The 21,040-nt window shown below is 43.0% G+C and overlaps 1 protein-coding gene across 1 annotated transcript in view; it reads right to left on the bottom strand.

The window, feature by feature from the left end:
* LOC122945064 (cytochrome P450 2K1-like) overlaps nt 1–21,040 on the bottom strand; it is a 60,924-nt gene that overhangs the window by 4,043 nt on the left and 35,841 nt on the right. The gene's annotated exons all lie outside the window — the stretch shown is intronic.

The raw sequence follows: 21,040 nt of genomic DNA, 5'->3' as shown, positions 1-21,040 counted from the left end.
AAGTGAATAGGACGAAACTGTCCCATTGAAGTGAATGGGATGATTGAACTGTAATTTCACCTGCTTGCTGCTGCAATATTGAAGTTGAGCAGGTAAAATGAGAAGAGAACACGGCGCTTTTATAAGCAATGTGCTCTCTTTAAACACCTGATCGTGGGAGTGCTGGCAGTTGGTCCCTGCCAATCTGATATAGAGTATATATCCTGAGGATAGGTCATCAATATAGCCAAAGTAGAGAACCCCTTTAAATCACTACTCTGCAGATCCAGAACAAGCTTAGCAGTACACTAAGCAAGCTCCGGAGTCACCATATATATGAGGTCCCAATTCTCTCCACCCATTCGGATGATTGACAGTTCTTCTTGAGTTTAGCAATATTGCAAGTCAGGGTTGCTAGATCTTTGGAAAGGATCCTTTATTCTGATTGGCATGTTTGGAGTTGGGAAAACGTATTCCTTCTGGATTAACATTGCAGACTAATATGGCTAAACAAGATGAACTTATGTATTGTTTCATTCTTTAAAGTGATGTTACTATGTTAGCAAAAAGCCAAATGCTCCACCAAAAACTGTCATGCTTTGGTGTGGGAGGGAAACTCCACACCGAGCATAGGAGGGAAGGGGGAAACAGGGAATCAGGCCTGAGAACTAGGGAAGGAAGATGGACACCTCATAGTGAAAACACTAACCAAAATCCTGACTACCAGTATGAACAGACCCCAAAGGTAAGTGAGTTCATACGCAGGAATACCTAGAGTCCTATTTAGCCCTATAGGACCCTGGTACTAATGGCAGGGTTTAGACTACCTGTTCCTCCAAAAGGAAGGACGAACAAGAGTCTACTTCATGCCTAATACAAACAATAAGGAAAAACAAAATACAAAAGGGAAAGGAAAGACTTAACTTCAAAGAGGCTATGGAAGCAACCAGGAACTCAGCCAAGATCCAACCACAAACAATTTACAGGCACAGAGATATAAACCGCACAGTATAGTGGGAGAAAAAACTATAAATAAGGAAGGTTAAATGACCACATAAGCAATACTCTGAGGCAAGGAGTGTGGCTATTACCATAAACAACACAGACACCTATTGATCCACAAGGAAAGCCTGTCATATCAAACCACGTGTTGCCAGTCTCACAGATCTCCTACCACTGACTGTTGCCGGGGCGTCCGTATACCACCAGAATATTTTTCTTTCCTGAAGATTTAGGTAGATCAGTGATAAAATCCATGGATAAGTGAGTCCATGGTCTGGACGGGATGGGCAACGGAAGTAGAGATCCGATAGGCCGAGTATGTGTCACCTTAGCTCGTACACAGGTACTACAGGCTGACACATAGTCCTCAACACTAGTGATGGATGAAGATCAGACGGAACGATTCGCGAACACGCGTTCGCAATCAAATGTTCGTGAACCGTGTTCGCTGTGAGCCCCATTCACTTTAATGGAAGGCGAACCTAAAAAAACTTCAGGTCATATTTGCAGCCAGCAAACAGTTACTAGAAGTACACAAATAGTCCCACAACATGGACAGTGATATGCCAGAGGGGGATCATTGGCAAAAATTCCCATTAAAAATATGTATTTTAATCAGGGGCCATTTTTATGGAAAACTCTCAAAAATGTGCCCTGCCGTATACCAATGTGCATCACTCCACGTTTTTGTATGCTGAAGAGTCCAATAAAAAAAATGCATACGTTAACGTAATTTTTTTTTCTACCATGGAACTGTATGGTGATCGGATGCCACTGCATGGCGTCAGTCTGAGGCATCTGTTAACGCATACATTTTTGGTATGCATTAAATGGATGGCAAAAATAGGATGTGAACCCAGCCCTAGTGTCAGAATAACCACCAGTATACAGCGGAGCAGCGTGGCGGAGAGGGGAGGCCACCATGCACTGACAGAGCGCTACCTGGTCCTGGTGGTTAGGGATGAGGACTGTGTTTCCCAAGGATCATTTTCTACTGGGAAATACAGGGCACAGTAAAATACACTAGAATCTATATAATATAAAGATATTAGCCCTACAATCGAATAATATTACAATTTGGTGGTCATTTATTATATAGAAATACATCTATGTTCTGACACAGATTGTGGCGCAAAGATCCTTAGCACCGCAATCTGCATATTTTTCCCGCTCATGCCAGGTCTAAAAAAGTATGGCATGGGCAGGGAAAGGGATACAGTTATGGCCATCCATTTATTGGATACCACTGCCATACATTGACCGGATAATACCTCTGTAGAGTGACAGGATAACACCACCATACCGCAACCGTATAAAAGGGTATAGGAGGGCACAGTACAGGGAATGACTAGGGGCACTGCACAGGGTGTGGTAAGAGGGCACAATGCAGGGTATAAGGGGTCACAGTCACATGACCCTGTGACGTTAAAAGGTCCTTATGGTGAATGCGGTTTCTATGCCACCATAATGAGAGGCAGAGGAGTGAGACAGGAGTGTGATTATGTGGCTACAGATAAAAAAATTATTTGTCGGCCAGTACAGGCCCCAAAAATTAGGCAATAGGCATTCACCTGACAGCAAAGAACTTTGGATTCTGTAGCTGAAGGTACATTATGCGGTCACAGGATAAATATGTAACTGTCAGGCCAGTACAGGCACCAAAAATTAGGCAATAGGCATTCTCCTGACAGCAAAGAACTTTGGATTCTGTGGCTGGAGGTACATTAGGCGGTCACAGGATAAATATGTAACTGTCAGCCAGTACAGGCACCAAAAATTAGGCAATAGGCATTCTCCTGACAGCAAAGAACTTTGGATTCTGTAGCTGGAGGTACATTAGGCGGTCACAGGATAAATATGTAACTGTCAGCCAGTACAGGCACCAAAAATTAGGCAATAGGCATTCTCCTGACAGCAAAGAACTTTGGAATCTGTTGCTGGAGGTACATTAGGCGGTCACAGGACAAATATGTAACTGACGGCCAGTACAGGCCCCAAAAATTAGGCAATAGCCATTCACCTAACAGCAAAGACCTTTGGATTCTGTGGCTGGAGGTGCATTAGGCAGTCACAGGTCAAATATGTAACTATCAGGCCAGTACAGGCCCCAAAAATTAGGCATTCATCTGACATAAAAGGCCTTTTATGCCGCTATATATAGATAAGGCAAGGACCATTCTTTGTTCTGGGTAGTGGCGGATATGTGTGGGCTGGCATGAGGAAATTCAATTACACATGGTCATCACAGGTTGAATTCCTCCGAGATCCATGCCTCATTCATTTTAAAAAATGTGAGGTCGTCCACACTGTCGTGAGCTAGGAGAGAGCACTTATCGGTCACGATCCCCCCTGCTGCTCTAAACGTCCTTTTGGACAGGACACTCGACGAGTGGCAAGCCAAGAGATCCACAGCAAATTGTGCAAGCGCTGGCCACAGGTCAAGCCTGTACACCCTGTAGTCAAGGGGTTCCTTGCTTCTCAGAGCGTCCACATCGGCCGTTAACCCTGATGTAGTCGGACTCCTGTGGTCTAGGCGTTCCCTAAAGCTGGATCCGGAGGGCGGCTGTCGATGGGTTGGCTGCAAGAATGATCTTATATCGAAATGACACATCTTCAAACCGCCCTCTTTTTGCAGGCACGGTAGGATTAGTACACGCACCTGTTTTGCTGTGGGTGGAAAATCCTCTGCCAGTGCCCGCAACAGCAGAATGCAGCATCTCTCGCAGCAAGGCCTGGAAATGCTGGATTCTGACAACCCTCCGTGATGCTGGTGACATATCCACCATTTTGTGTTTGTATCGGGGGTTTAAGTAGGAAAAACTTCCGTGACACACACATACTGTATATTCACTGAACATGGTGGAACATTTTGAAATGTAGACAATACATATAAGGAACAATTCTACACTGGAATGGTCTGATTCTAATTGATAAAGTGTGGCTCGACTTGAAAAAACATGTTACACCTCTTTGAGTTCAACACCCAAAAATGTATTGATAAATGGTCTAGAAAATTGTCTTCTCAATAAAGATGGCCATTATGGTATACATGGAATATGTCACAGTAAATCTAGTCAAGAAAAAGGGATGCTCTTATTAAAAAGGTGCTTGTTAATGTTGATCGAGCACCAAAGTGCTCGGGTGCTCTACCGAGCACAATGGAATTCTATGGGAAAACCCAAGCATTAAACCAGGCACCCCCTGCTCTGAAGAGGAGAGGGTGTCTGGTTTACAGAAAAAGGTTAGAAATTGATAGAAACACCACCAAAATGGTTTAGAAACAGCATGGGGAGGACATCTGGATGCATCTTGGACTCTTATTACCTACATATGACATACAATAGACAACCACACAAAGGCTATATGCCAAAAGCCGGGTATGTGCAAGCCAACAATCTATCCATGATACAGATACAGTCAGCACACCTTATAGTGGCAGCCTTCTGCACTATGAGACATTCAAAACCAGTGCTCATCTGACTGAGAGCCAATACGCCTCAAAGTTGCTTCATATCTGTTGGATGGCTTGGGTGGACCTGCGCACCTAGATCATTATCATTAGGGTGACAAAAAGTTTTCTGATTGTCCTAACATAATATTGAATAACCTTTCTATTTGGCCATTTTGGATTTTTTTAGCTCAGGAGAATGCTTCTATAATTTGTTTACAAGAATGCGGGCTTGATGAGGAGGAAGAATGGTCACATGGGAGGTCCATATGGTCAGGAAGCTCAGTAAATAAGAATGATGGAGTAGCCATTTTGATCAAAGGAAACCAGATATCCCTGGACAGTTATTTGATTATAGAAGAAAGAGCATGTATTTCAGCAGATCTTGTTTTTCAGGGGGTTACATTTTGTGTTATTAATGTGTATGTGCCGACCGGGTGAGAAGAGCGTAAAATTTGGTTTGAGAAAATTAAGTTTTTTTATCCAGGGTAGAACGCCTGTAATAATAGTGGGGGATATGAATTGTGATATACAGTTGCAAGAAAAAGTATGTGAACCCTTTGGAATTATATGGATTTCTGCACAAATTGGTCATAAAATGTGATCTGATCTTCATCTAAGTCACAACAATAGACGATCACAGTCTGCTTAACTAATAACACACATGTTTTTATTGAACACGCCATGTAAACATTCACAGTAAGGGGGCGGAGCCTGACTGCACATGGAGAAAGACGTGTGAGCAGAGAGCTCCTGCAAAGCAGTCCCTGCAAGCTAACAAACTGACCCTCCAGAGATTATAAAATGGTCAGAGTTCTCAGCCCCGCTCGCCAAAAATGGCGGCTGAAGACGCAGCGGCAGTGGAGAGCGTGGAGGAGACAAATCAGCTCAGTGGCAGTAATTATGAGCATGGAGATCTAGAGCTCACTGCCTCGTCTAAAGACTTCTTTAGATCGACAATTACCCAAGCACTCCGTCCAGTCCTATCAGATTTATCTGAGATCAAGTCGGACATTAAACGTATCGGAGTGCGGGTGGAGGCTTTGGGGAACACGTGTGCAGATATAATGGCGCACTCAGAAGCCTTAGAAACACAAGCTACGGATCACCTAGTTCACCTAAACAGAGCGTTAACACTTATAGAGGACCAGGAGAACAGGAACAGAAGGCGGAATGTTAGAATAAAAGGCTTACCCGAGTCCTGGGCGATGGACTCTCTGAGGAAAGTGGCGGATGAACTCTTCTGCGATCTACTAGGTGAGACCGCGGCAAGGGCCGTGACCATAGAAAGGATCCACAGATCTCTCAAGCCATTACCCTCTCCAACAGACCTGCCGAGGGATGTCATCTGTGGTATTCTGTTTTACACAGACACTGAAAAGATCCTGAGAGCAGCAAGGGAGAAGGCTCCCATTCGATATGCTGATGTGGAGCTTGCTTTCTACCAGGATGTGGCTCCCTCCATCTTAGCAAAACGGATGCTCCTCAGACCGCTTCTGGAAAAGCTCCGACAGAAGAACATAGTATACTCCTGGCTTTATCCTTTTGGCTTAATGGTGATCTATAACGGCCGCAGGATTTGAATCCATACACCAAAAGATCTTCAAAAGTCCTGGCGCCATCTGGACTTGGATCCGATCGTTATTCCATCATGGCAGCCGATTTCAGCACCAGCCACTTTACCAACGCTCCCAACACAAGCTCCGTGGCAGCAGGCATCCAAGAACAAATTTCCTCCGCCTGAGAAAAATTTGCGTGGAAAATTTCATGATCCTGCCTGAATGGGACTTAAACCACCATTAGTTATCTTTTAACACTCTGACATTGGTATGTCCATGAGTGATAGTTTACACCAGATAGCCCTCAATGTTATACGGTTGTACTGTTATGTTACTGCCTTATTCTTCTTTTTTTTCCTCACAGGCATATTGTTCATCTGGTGTAGAGATCATTGGATCAGGTAGATCCAAAAGGCTCAATCTCAGTTATACTCATTACACTGTTAGAATATAGTCTGTTTCATTAGCAATATTAGAATTACGATTTTGAGGTATCACTTATATATGCTCTGAATATTATCCCATCCCATATCCCCCTCCTGATTCTCCCTCTCACTTTTGGGGAATATATCTAAGATTATTGCTTTAAACGACATTGAGAATGAACCCCCCCCCCTGCTCCTCCCCCCGCTCCTCCTGCACCTCCCCTATGGCTGTTCAAAGTGATTGCGGACCATCAGAGAATTAGTAAACTACCAACAAAGGTCATTTATTACAAAGGCAATTACATTACAACATAGGGAAAACTATTACTGCTTCTATGACCATTATTGTGTGTAGACCCTATCCCTCCATCGCCCTGCTCCTCACGCAGTTCTTCAAAAGGATAGCCACCCCTTATAGTCTCTCAATGTTGTGAGAACAATATTGGTCATTGAACATTGTCCTATATTGAGATCCACCCCCCCCCCCCCTCTAACTTTACTAGGCGATATGCCAGATGTCACCCGAAGTCAACCATTGATTATAACAGTTTCACTAAGGTTAAGATAGTTACTGCTCAAAATGTCTTTCATCGCAAATGTTTTACATAACAAATGACTTATATCACAGTACAATAGAAATGTTTACTTATAGTATAGAATATCATTGTTTTATACGCCCCCTCCCCTCCCTCCTTAGAGTCTCTCAATGTTGTAAGAACGATATTGGTCATTGAGCATTGTTCTATATTGAGATCCACCCCCCTCTAACTTTACTAGGCGATATACCAGGTGTCATCCGAAGTCAACCATTGATTATAACAGTTTTACTAACGTTAACATATTTACTGCTCAAAATGTCTTTCATCACAAATGTTTACATTACAAGTGACTCATATCATGGTACATTAGAAATGTTTACTGATGGTATAGAACATCATTGTTTAATGTTAATGGACCCCGCCCCTTCTGTCCCCCCCTTCACCATACCACCTCCACCACTTCCACCATTTTTTCAAGGGACATACCAAACGCCAGCAGAAAGTATCTCAATGATGTAAGGACACCGTTCTCATTTAACATTTTTACGTATAGATGTTTTTCTCATCTGGGGTACAGATCATTAGATCAGGTAGATCCAGAGGGATCGATCTCAGTCATACTCATTACACAATTAGAGTATGGTTTGATTCATCTGCAGTATTAGAATTACTCCTGTGGGGTATCTGCCATATATGCACTGAATGTTATCCCATACCTTACCCCCCCCCCCCACCTTAATGATATGAAAATACCCACATCGTCGAGCACTGCTATATATTCGACCAACACTGCATATTAGAGGTCTTCCTTTCTCTAACCGTACATTAACAATTTAGTCTTGTTCCACCCTACTAGTTACATACTGAACAAATATTATCTGAAACTCTGCCCAACGTGTTTCAAGGGTCAGTTTATCAATAACCGTTTATTTCCCTCAGGAGGGCTTACTCTACCCCCTCCTAAATGTATAAGCTTGCATACTGCAGGTCAGGACAGGCACTGTCCTCGCTCCTTAATACATCCCCCATAAATCTAGAGGAGTATAAACTCTGGTATCCTCTTTCTGAAACTTAGCCACAGATTTCATTTTTTTCTATCCTCTTTTCCTCTCTTCCTTCTTTTTACTTTTTTCTCTCCTAAAACACCCTTTTCTCAACTCGGTGCCCACTCTACTTCCCTCACTAACTCTGTTTACATCTCGCCCTTTACCTTTGACCACCTCCCCCCCTCCGCATCCAAAACCAGCAGTCACAGATGGATTGCAATATCACAACACTCAATGCAAAGGGTCTTAACTCGCCCAACAAACAAAGCCATGTTTTGCTCCTTATGCGAAGTTCAAAGCACATATAGTCTTCCTACAGGAGACGCATTTTAAAGTCAATCACATCCCAAAACTGCCTAAATCGCCCTTTACACCATGGTACCATAACCCTAGTGCCTCTTCAGCATCACGAGGGGTATCTATAGCGGTGCACCATTCAATACCCTTCGTTCTTACTAAGTCATACATGGATACAGAGGGTAGGTTAATGTTTTTAAAAGGGAAAATTGGTACACAAAGATTCACGTTCGCAAACCTCTATGTCCCCAACACAGGCCAAGTGGCGTGGCTATGCAAAGCAATGGACACCCTGCAGTTGTTTGCAGAAGGTACAATAATTGTAGGCACAGATCTTAATATGGAAAATTTCAGCCCGCACAACCCTTAGCAGGTGCAGATTGCTGTGGCGAAATAGAGATATAAATGTAAAAACACAAAATGCAATCGCACACTGCAACCAGCTCTCTGCCCTACCTTTATGCTGGATGTTGAATAAGGCATTGGTGTACATTTTGGCCAAAGCGTAATAAGCCACTCACCGCGTCAAGGTTGCCTTCATGAGTGGTCCCTAACACTAGTTCCTACCTTTTATGGGCCATGACAGCCACAAAAAGTCGAGGGAGCGCAGGTACAGCATGCACGCCAAGCACACTCTGCTTTTAACCCTGTTAGGTGCCATTACAGCTTTCATCGGATCCAGGGATGCAAGTACTCACATGCATGCTGAGCCCACTTTATACTTCTCCTGGAGCCTAATAGCTACTGGTAGGTGCTGTATAAGCAGACTCAGTTTTATACTGACTTTAAAACCAGCCTCCAGGGGGCAGATTAACTGGACAGGTGTGCTTGACTGCTTGGAGATCGCCACGCCTCCAATACGTACTACAAGGAGAAAAATATGGAAAATTTCAGCCCGCACAACCCTTAGCAGGTGCAGATTGCTGTGGCGAAATAGAGATATAAATGTAAAAACACAAAATGCAATCGCACACTGCAACCAGCTCTCTGCCCTACCTTTATGCTGGATGTTGAATAAGGCATTGGTGTACATTTTGGCCAAAGCGTAATAAGCCACTCACCGCGTCAAGGTTGCCTTCATGAGTGGTCCCTAACACTAGTTCCTACCTTTTATGGGCCATGACAGCCACATAAAGTCCAGGGAGCGCAGGTACAGCATGCACGCCAAGCACACTCTGCTTTTAACCCTGTCCGGTGCCATTACAGCTTTCATCGGATCCAGGGATGCAAGTACTCACATGCATGCTGAGCCCACTTTATACTTCTCCTGGAGCCTAATAGCTACTGGTAGGTGCTGTATAAGCAGACTCAGTTTTATACTGACTTTAAAACCAGCCTCCAGGGGGCAGATTAACTGGACAGGTGTGCTTGACTGCTTGGAGATTGCCACGCCTCCAATACGTACTACAAGGAAAAAAAATATGGAACATTTCAGCCCGCACAACCCCAAGCAGGTGCAGATTGCTGTGGCGAAATAGAGATATAAATGTAAAAACACAAAATGCAATCGCACACTGCAACCAGCTCTCTGCCCTACCTTTATGCTGGATGTTGAATAAGGCATTGGTGTACATTTTGGCCAAAGCGTAATAAGCCACTCACCGCGTCAAGGTTGCCTTCATGAGTGGTCCCTAACACTAGTTCCTACCTTTTATGGGCCATGACAGCCACATAAAGTCCAGGGAGCGCAGGTACAGCATGCACGCCAAGCACACTCTGCTTTTAACCCTGTCCGGTGCCATTACAGCTTTCATCGGATCCAGGGATGCAAGTACTCACATGCATGCTGAGCCCACTTTATACTTCTCCTGGAGCCTAATAGCTACTGGTAGGTGCTGTATAAGCAGACTCAGTTTTATACTGACTTTAAAACCAGCCTCCAGGGGGCAGATTAACTGGACAGGTGTGCTTGACTGCTTGGAGATCGCCACGCCTCCAATACGTACTACAAGGAGAAAAATATGGAAAATTTCAGCCCGCACAACCCTTAGCAGGTGCAGATTGCTGTGGCGAAATAGAGATATAAATGTAAAAACACAAAATGCAATCGCACACTGCAACCAGCTCTCTGCCCTACCTTTATGCTGGATGTTGAATAAGGCATTGGTGTACATTTTGGCCAAAGCGTAATAAGCCACTCACCGCGTCAAGGTTGCCTTCATGAGTGGTCCCTAACACTAGTTCCTACCTTTTATGGGCCATGACAGCCACATAAAGTCCAGGGAGCGCAGGTACAGCATGCACGCCAAGCACACTCTGCTTTTAACTCTGTGTTTTTACATTTACAGATCTTAATATGACACTCTATCCCCTAGAGCAGTGATAGCGAACCTATGGCACGGGGCGGCACTCAGAGCCCTCTCTGTGGGCACCTGCGCCCTGGAAAAAGCCTATGATGTACCAATATGCTTTAGACTTTTCCTGCCATTCATCAGCACAGGACGCACTATAAACAGCACAGACAGTGCACTGAATGTAGGCTATTAAGCTATTATAGCTATATGATAAAGTACATGAAAGATATACTATATTGTATTCAAGTTAAATTGCCGTGTTGGCACTTTGCGATAAATAAGTGGGTATTTGGTTGCAGTTTGGGCACTCGGTCTCGAAAAGGTTCACCATCACTACCCTAGAGGATTCGTCAGAGGGAAAATAAAAAATTTATTCGAGAGAGATTGAGAAATTACGAAACAAACTACATGACTTAAGGTTAGTGGATGTTTGGAGACTAAACAATCCTTCAGCGAGAGATTATACCTTTCACTCCGCTTCCCATAACTCATTTCACAGACTCGATTATATTCTAGTGTCTGCCTCAGCTTTAACTCTACTCTCATCAGCACAGATAGGAAACATCACAATTTCGGATTACTCTCCATGTTCGATACAATGTCACCTTGCTCAGCTCCCCCGTGGAGAATGGATATGGAAGCTGAACGAAAGCTGGACACAAATGAAAATCAAACTTACATCAGAGAACATTTACTCTCCTTATTTGAAAATAATGACACGCCCCAGACCAAACCGACCCTTCTATGGGAATCTCACAAGGCCTACATCAGAGGTGTTCTAGTTGCATTAGGTTCTAAGGCTAAAAGAGACAAACAAAAAGCTATTGACGCATTACTAGCGAACATAAACACAGCTGAAAAGGAACTAAAACTTAACAACTCTCCTGATAAGCTAAATGAACTAAAAAACCTTAGGCGCCATCTGAAACACATACTGGATCTACGTCACACAAAACAACAACTTTATTTTAGACATAAACTGTATGCACATGGAGACAGGGGAGGGAAACTCATGTCAGCCCTGATAAAGAAATCCAGAGACAAAACATACATCCACAAAATAAAGTCCAAACAAGGTACAGTTTATACTCAAACGCCTGACATAGCAAAGGCCTTCCATACTTATTACTCAGGCTTGTATAACCTTAGAGCTTCCCATGATGCACTCCAACCAGAGCAGATACAATTTTTTTTATCTACCCTAAACCTACCCACAATATCAGCAGAAGAAGCCTCCGAACTGCTAACTCCAATCACTGCAAAAGAAATACGCAAAATCATGTTCAGCTTCCCCCCCCCCCCCCCGGGAAAAATCCCAGGACCTGACCGTCTCCCCCTCCTGACAGTCTTCTGTGATGTTCTAACTCCCCGTATCACAACATTATGCAACCAGTTACTGTCAGGAGGTTCCTTATACCCACAAGCACAAGAAGCACACATAACATTAATACATAAAGAACGAAAAGACCCTCAAGCATGCGAAAATTATCGTCCCATCTCACTACTAAATTTGGATCTAAAGATATGGGCTAAATTAATGACCACGCGTATTAGCACCTTACTGGGACAGAACAAGCAGGTTTTGTCAAAGGGAGAGAAGGGTGTGACAATTCACGCAGACTCCTGCATATCATACACGCAGCACACCAACACAAAAGCCCATTGGCACTCTTAGGGATCGACGCTGAAAAAGCGTTCGATAGGGTAGATTGGATGTTTATGGAGGCTACTCTGCGTAAGTTCAACTTTCCGCAGAATTTTATATCTACCATATTCACGCTATACGACAAACCCTCAGCTCGCATAAAAGTGAATGGCACCCTATCAACTCCTTTCAACTTGGATCCTTTAAACTTCAGTGTGTTGCTTTTGCAGACGACCGTTTGTTTTTAATGTCTGACCCCACCTCAGACCTACAAATCCTGATGAAATTGTTTAAAGAATACGGTGTAATCTCCTCTTTCAAAGTAAACGTCTTAAAATACTAAATATCACCTTCCCTCCAAACAAATTCCGCGAAATAAGGAGACAATCATCGTTCCCATGGGCCTCCAGCTCCCTGAAGTATCTGGATATCCAACTTCCAGGTAAACTCACTGACTTATACGCTTCAAATTACACCCCTCTCCTACAGGAGGTCAAAAAACGATTACAAGAATATGATTTCCCATATATATCCTGGTTAGGGAGGAAGAATCTCCTTAAAACTTACATAATGCTGAAAATAATATATAAGCTTTCGATGATTCCGATAGACTTACCAACAACTTTCTTTGCATCACTTAGATCTTGGCTTTCAAAATTTCTCTGGAGGGGATGGAGGCTGTGTCTGGCCTACTCACTCTTGGCCAGAAGGAAAGAAGCAGGGGGAATAAGCATGCCGAACATAACTGCGTACTACAAGGCAATACACATAAATAACTGGCTGGAACTAGTGAAAAGCAACAAAGAAATCAATATCATCCATCTAGTCCAGGCTTCAATAACGACACCGTTAAAAATCCTCTGGTGGCCAGCTGACAAAATCCTTCGGGATGCAAAATATAAACCATTACTAAAAGGCACATGTAAAGTCTGGTCAACATTGAGAAAGAGCTTAGCACCCACCCCAAATATAGACTCCCCATACTTAGAACTCTGGGATAAACTGAAAGATCATTCTCTAACTGACCTCTTCACACTAAACAAAGCCCCGACACACCCAGAACTGCTAAGGTTGCTCAATGTCCCATATATAAACGCCCTCCACTTGGCACACTTTCGTAAAGTAATGGAGAGATTTCTTGCGGTTTTCTCAATCCATAGCAGGGCTCCAGATGGCGACCAAAACGGTCGCCAATGCGCCTTAAAATTTGCAGATGGCGACAAGACTTTTTAGTCTTGTCGCCATTTGCGACTGTACCGCAGCGATCCTGGGCAGCCTATGTTCTCTTCAGTAGCACAGCACAGTCAGTGGAGAAGGAAGGAGTCCCTCCCTCTCCACTGTGACGCGGCCGCCACTACCACCAATGGGCAGATAGCAGGGAGGAGGAGGGGAGGAGCTGTCGCCACTGCGCCACCAATGAATGTAAAACATAAGTATAGGCAGCGGTATCACAGACCCGGCACCCGGCCTCAATAACAGGGCATGCGATCTGCGGTAATTAACCACTCAGGTGCCACAGATCGCATGCCCTGTTATTGAGGCCGGGTGCCGGGTCTGTTATACCGCTGCCGACAGGAGTTAAAGAGGACCTTTCATGGGTACAAAGAATATTAACTTATTAGTAGTAGGCTACATAGAGCGGCGCCCAGGGATCTAAGTGCACTTACTATTAGTCCTGGGCGCCGCTCAGTTCACCCGCTGTGGCCCCCGGTAATTTCAACATTCAGAGCAAGGAGGAGGAGACGCCAGTGTCTGTCCTTCCCCCTGACAGCAGCGCTGACCAATCACAGCGCAGAGAGAGGGAGTTGTTTTTTTCTCCCTCTCTCTGCGCTGTGATTGGTCAGCGCTGCTGTCAGGGGGAAGGACAGACACTGGCGTCTCCTCCTCCTTGCTCTGAATGTTGAAATTACCGGGGGCCACAGCGGGTGAACTGAGCGGCGCCCAGGACTAATAGTAAGTGCACTTAGATCCCTGGGCGCCGCTCTATGCAACCTACTACTAATAAGTTAATATTCTTTGGACCCACGAAAGGTCCTCTTTAATTACATTCATTGGTGATGCAGTGCGCCCCCCCAAAGCCTCATCCCCCCCCCCATTATCACTGGCCACAAGTCCCCCCCCCCCCATTATCACTGGCCACAAGTCCCCCCCCCCCCCATTGTTATATGGTGGCCACAGGGTCCCATCCCCTCCATTGGTGGCAGTGGCAGATTACACTGCTGGGGCTCAGATCGTTACCATGGCAGCCAGGACGCTACTGGAGCCCTGGCTGCCATGTTCAGATCCCTGTTGCTGTGTGCACAGAGCACAGGGCAGCAGGGAGATGTGTGAGATCCTATTCACCCTGATAGATCTCTATCAGGGTGAATAGCACAAGGGATGAAAAGATCCAGGTTCTAGTCCTAAGGGAAGAAATGGTTATTAAATAAAAAGTTAAACAAAAAAAACACCAAAATACTAAGTTTAAATGGCCCCCTTCCCAGTTTTACATATAAAATTTACAAACAATAAAGAATTAACATATTACATATCGCCACGCCCCAAAAAGTGTGAGCTATTAAAATCTAAAAAACTATTTCCGCTCGGTGAAGGCCGTAACAGAAAAAAAAAACTGTAAACCACGCAATTCGCCATTTTTAGTCACCTTGTCCCCCAGAAGATGTCCCTGGATGTGAGAGGTATGTGGTGCTGTTTTCTCCTATATGTAGTGCTGGCTCACTACTGTGACCTGCGTCTCATCTTCTCAAAGTCCTTTTTTTTTTATTATATGCATTTTAAATTTGGCGACTAAAAAATGTAATTTGGCTCCTAAATTTTTTAGTTTAGGAGCCAATGGCTCCTGGTCATTTTTTTTTGTCTGGAGCACTGCATAGACAACTCACCCCATTTGAAACTCTCCTAGAAGCAGATCAGGCTTCATCGAGAAGAGTGGGAAACTTATATGCTCAAATTTGCTCCCCACAGACTGCTATAAAACCAGCTTTTCTTGCTGAGTGGGAAAGGAATTGAATATCACACTTTCAGACATTGAAGTAAAAACAATTCTAGCCACATCACAAGGCTTCTCCCAAGGCTACAAGAAAACCACTACAAGATACTGACCAGGTGGTACAGGACACCTGAGTTCCTTTTTAAACATAATCTTTCCCAAACAAACGCCTGTTGGAGGTGTGAGACTGGTGAAGGTTCGCTATCCCATATTTGGTATACATGCCCAGTGATCGCCACCTACTGGTCCCATATAGAACAAACAATCAACAAGGTCTGCACATCTTTAACACTAAACATAGAGCACATAGTGCTAGCGAAAGCATCGACCTCATACAAACCATCCAAACTAAACCTAGCCACTAATTTAATTGCGGCAGCAAAAGCGTTAGTCCCAGTTCACTGGCTCAGCAGAGACCCACCTACTCATCATGAATGGATCCAGAAAGTGGATCAAATCTGCAAATTTGAGGAGATATCTAGTTATAACAATTGAACTAGATACAAGTTTCTTAAGTGTTGGAGCTCATGGCGAGACTTCCGGTCATCGAGACAGGTTACGTATTAGCCATTGTGACCAAATGACCTCTCCAAAGGACCCTTTGTGTTGAGAAATGTTGTTTTTAAAAATGCTGTGTAGAAAAAGGATGCATCAAGAAAATGATGCGCTAAAGATAAATGTTAGTGGTATATACATCTGAGAAGCTGGTACCATACCCCCCCCCCCCCCCCCAACATTGGTTTCATCTGTCCACAGAATATTTTGCCAGTACTGCTGTGGAACATCCAGGTGCTCTTGCGCAAACTGTAAATATGCAGCAATGTTTTTTTGGACAGCAGTGGCTTCCTCTGTGGTATTCTCCCATGAAATCCATTCTTGTTTAGTGTTTTACGTATCGTAGATTTGGTAGCAGGGATGTTAGCATATGCCAGAGACTTTTGTAAGTCTTTAGCTGACACTCTAGGATTCTTCTTCACCTCATTGAGCAGTCTGCGCTGTGCTCTTGCAGTCATCTTTACAGGATGGCCACTCCTAGGGAGAGTAGCAGCAGTGCTGAACTTTCTCCATTTATAGACAATTTGTCTTACCGTGGACTGATGAACAGCAAGGCTTTTGGAGATACTTTTATAACCCTTTCCAGCTTTATAAGAACAAAATATATTGGGTTGTGATGGCTCACCTAGTTGTTGCATATGGAGTGGGTGCTCCAACCAGTATAGACACACCCTGTCTATAAAGTAGAAAATGAATAAAAATGCAAGTTGGTTGTGCACACCTCATATGGAGTATATATACAGAGGCTTCCTTAAGTATAGTAATTAATGTTTTATTTGTACATATAAATATAGACATGTATAAGAAAAATATACTGTAATAAAATAATTGTGTAAAATCCCCAATATCCAAAATATTGACCAAAGGGGGTCTTGGTTTATGGTGACCGTAGTGCAATAGAGGCTATGATGTGGTTCGGTCCCTGTAGTGAATATCTCAAACAAAATAACAATAATGCAATTTGATCAAAATTGATATTATTAATATTATCTGTGTCAAAAACTAATACATAAATAAGTTCACCTATAGTGCAATTAATCTATTGCAATTAATCCACAATAACGCCACAATAGTAATCAGGTGCCGCATCAGGCAAATAATTGGAGCGCTCTTGAGGACATAGGGGTCCGATGCTGATGAATGATGTTTGGCTGGGGGTCCTCTCTCACCAGACGCGTTGCAGAGCTCCCAGTCTCCTTTTTTTTCTTTGCAGGCTCACCCACCCCTGCACCTGATATATTGTGGCGTTATTGTGGATTAATTGTAATAGATCAATTGCACTATAGGTGAACTTATTTATTTATTTATTTATTCGTTTTTGGCACAGATAATATTATTAATATCAATTTTGATCAAATTGCATTATTGTTATTTTATTTGAGATATTCACTACAGGGACCGAACCACATCATAGCCTCTATTGCACTACGGTCACCATTTACCAAGACCCCCATTGGTCAATATCTTGGATATTGGTGATTTTACACAATTATTTTATTACAGTATATTGTTCTTATACATTTCTATATTTATATGTACAAATAAAACATCTATTACTATACTTAAGGAAGCCTCTGTATATATACTCCATATGAGGTGTGCACAACCAACTTGCATTTTTCTTTCACTTTCCAGCTTTATGCAAGTCAACAATTCTTAATCGTAGGTCTTCTGAGAGCTCTTTGGTGCGAGGCATCATTCACATGAGGCAATGCTTCTTGTGAAAAGCAAACCCAGAACTGGTGTGTGTGTTTTTATAGGGCAGGGCAGCTGTAACCAACACCTCCAATCTCATTGATTGGACTCCAGTTAGCTGACACCTCACTCCAATTAACTCTTGGAGATGTCATTAGTCTAGAGGTTCACATACTTTTTCCACCTGCAGTGTGAATGTCTACATGGTGTTCAATAAAAACATGGTAACATTTCATTCTTTGTGTGTTATTAGTTTAAGCAGACTGTGATTGTCTATTGTTGTGACTTAGATGAAGATCAGATCACATTTTATGACCAATTTGTGAAGAAATACATATCATTCCAAAGGGTTCACATACTTTTTCTTGCAACTGTAAGTAAAGAAACAGTGGATGTGTCAGGGTGAGCTTTATTGGGGTTGGTAAGTGATTTTCGTTTAGGAGATGTGCAGAAATTATGTAACGTAAGTATGAATACAGAAAGTAGGGAGGTAGAATCTAAGATAGATTACTGTTTTGTGTCACAAAACATAGTTCCAAAAAGGTAATTTCGAAAGAAACTTATTTTCTCAGACCATGAATGTGTGAGTTGGATATGAATAGTAAAATAAAATACAGAAGAGGGGTATGGAGGTTAAATGTAAGCCTGATGGAAAATGAGGATGTACGAACAGAGTATGCAAGACAGTATGAATGGTGGTGCGGAAAGAGGAACGACTTTGAGAAAGTATGTATGTGGTGGGACTGGGTGAAGAAAAAAAACGAAATTTTCTTTAAGAACTTAGGTTATAAGGTAGCAGCAGGAAGAAGGAATTTTTTTGTTAAGCTTAGCGCTCGATTAGCCTTTTTATATAAGTCGAGAGGTGAGGGTATGGATGTGGAAGAAGATATCATTTTAGTTAAGAGAGAGATTAAAGAGATGCTGTTAGAAAAAGGAAGGAGTATGAGTTCGATGAAAAGTGCTCACATTTTTTTTTATTTTTTTTTATTTATTTTTAAGTGTTCGGGAGGAAACAGGGTATAGATGTATTGTATGGAGGACACGGAAATGAAGTGAGTGGAGATGGAATAGAAGAAGAGGTAGTGAGATTTTATGACGAACTGTATGCAGAAAAATGGAGGGATGAGGTTTTGGAGGAAGATGTGCTGAGTGTAATAGACAAGAAGCTGAGTGAAATAGAGAGAGACTGTGTGATGAAGAATGTGAGAAAAGAGGAGATATGGGAAGTGATTAGCAGAGCGGCGGAAAACAAAACACCTGGTGAGGATGGATTGCCGATGGAGTTTTATAGTAGAATGTGGAACGTGATAGCAAATGATATGGTACAATTACATGAGTATACAGGTCCTTCTAAAAAAATTAGCATATTGTGATAAAGTTCATTATTTTCTGTAATGTACTGATAAACATTAGACTTTCATATATTTTAGATTCATTACACACCAACTGAAGTAGTTCAAGCCTTTTATTGTTTTAATATTGATGATTTTGGCATACAGCTCATGAAAACCCAAATTTCCTATCTAAAAAAAATTGCATATTTCATCCGACCAATAAAAGAAAAGTGTTTTTAATACAAAAAAGTCAACCTTCAAATAATTATGTTCAGTTCTGCACTCAATACTTGGTTGGGAATCCTTTTGCAGAAATGACTGCTTCAATGCGGCGTGGCATGGAGGCAATCAGCTTGTGGCACTGCTGAGGTGTTATGGAGGCCCAGGATGCTTCGATAGCGGCCTTAAGCTCATCCAGAGTGTTGGGTCTTGCGTCTCTCAACTTTCTCTTCCCAATATCCCACAGATTCTCTATGGGGTTCAGGTCAGGAGAGTTGGCAGGCCAATTGAGCACAGTAATACCATGGTCAGTAAACCATTTACCAGTGGTTTTGGCACTGTGAGCAGGTGCCAGGTCGTGCTGAAAAATGAAATCTTCATCTCCATAAAGCTTTTCAGCAGATGGAAGCATGAAGTGCTCCAAAATCTCCTGATAGCTAGCTGCATTGACCCTGCCCTTGATAAAACACAGTGGACCAACACCAGCAGCTGACATGGCACCCCAGACCATCACTGACTGTGGGTACTTGACACTGGACTTCAGGCATTTTGGCATTTCCCTCTCCCCAGTTTTCCTCCAGACTCTGGCACCTTGATTTCCGAATGACATGCAAAATTTGCTTTCATCTGAAAAAAGTACTTTGGACCACTGAGCAACAGTCCAGTGCTGCTTCTCTGTAGCCCAGGTCAGGCGCTTCTGCCGCTGTTTCTGGTTCAAAAGTGGCTTGACCTGGGGAATGCGGCACCTGTAGCCCATTTCCTGCACACGACTGTACACGGTGGCTCTGGATGTTTCTACTCCAGACTCAGTCCACTGCTTCCGCAGGTCCCCCAAGGTCTGGAATCGGTCCTTCTCCACAATCTTCCTCAGGGTCCGGTCACCTCTTCTCGTTGTGCAGCGTTTTCTGCCACACTTTTTCCTTCCCACAGACTTCCCACTGAGGGGCCTTGATACAGCACTCTGGGAACAGCCTGTTCGTTCAGAAATTTCTTTCTGTGTCTTACCCTCTTGCTTGAGGGTGTCAATGATAGCCTTCTGGACAGCAGTCAGGTCGGCAGTTTTACCCATGATTGCGGTTTTGAGTAATGAACCAGGCTGAAACACAGAAATATAGTGGCAAATCTGGGGGAGCTGCTCAACCCCTAACACTGTAGCGTGTTTTTCATTGGGGGAGCAGCCCCACCGCATGTGGACCGCAGCAAACGACTATCCCCAGCAAAAAATATTTTGCATACGGTGGAGGATGTCGGCGCGGTCCACATGCACCACAAAGGCATCCTACACAAAACGGAGCATTGTGCGGATGAAAATATAATCATAAATCACAGAAAAAATGCACCACACGGATATACCACTGACTATACTGGCTAGTCATAAATGCAGATATTAAAAGCTGAGACTTTTGCCAAAATATAAATTTCTTTCCGTGTCTTACCCTCTTGCTTGAGGGTGTCAATGATAGCCTTCTGGACAGCAGTCAGGTCGGCAGTCTTACCCATGATTGCGGTTTTGAGTAATGAACCAGGCTGGGAGTTTTTAAAAGCCTCAGAAATCTTTTGCAGGTGTTTAGAGTTAATTAGTTGATTCAGATGATTAGGTTAATAGCTCGTTCAGAGAACCTTTTCATGATATGCTAATTTTTTTAGATAGGAATTTGGGGTTTTCATGAGCTGTATGCCAAAATCATCAATATTAAAACAATAAAAGGCTTGAACTACTTCAGTTGGTGTGTAATGAATCTAAAATATATGAAAGTCTAATGTTTATCAGTACATTACAGAAAATAATGAACTTTATCACAATATGCTAATTTTTTTAGAAGGACCTGTATGTGGAATAATGTGGTGACAGATGAAAGTATAAAAGCAGGATTGGTTATATTGATTCCTAAGAAAGGAGATTTAAAGTATTTAAAGAATTGGCGGCCCATTACGCTGTTAAACAGCGATTATAAGATATATGCAAAGATGATAGCAAATAGGATGAGAGGGGTTGTGGAAAGTGTATGTATGT

This window comes from Bufo gargarizans, chromosome 8, assembly GCF_014858855.1.
Source record: "Bufo gargarizans isolate SCDJY-AF-19 chromosome 8, ASM1485885v1, whole genome shotgun sequence".
NCBI lineage: Eukaryota > Metazoa > Chordata > Amphibia > Anura > Bufonidae > Bufo > Bufo gargarizans.
This window is presented reverse-complemented; position numbering and strand designations above follow the sequence as displayed.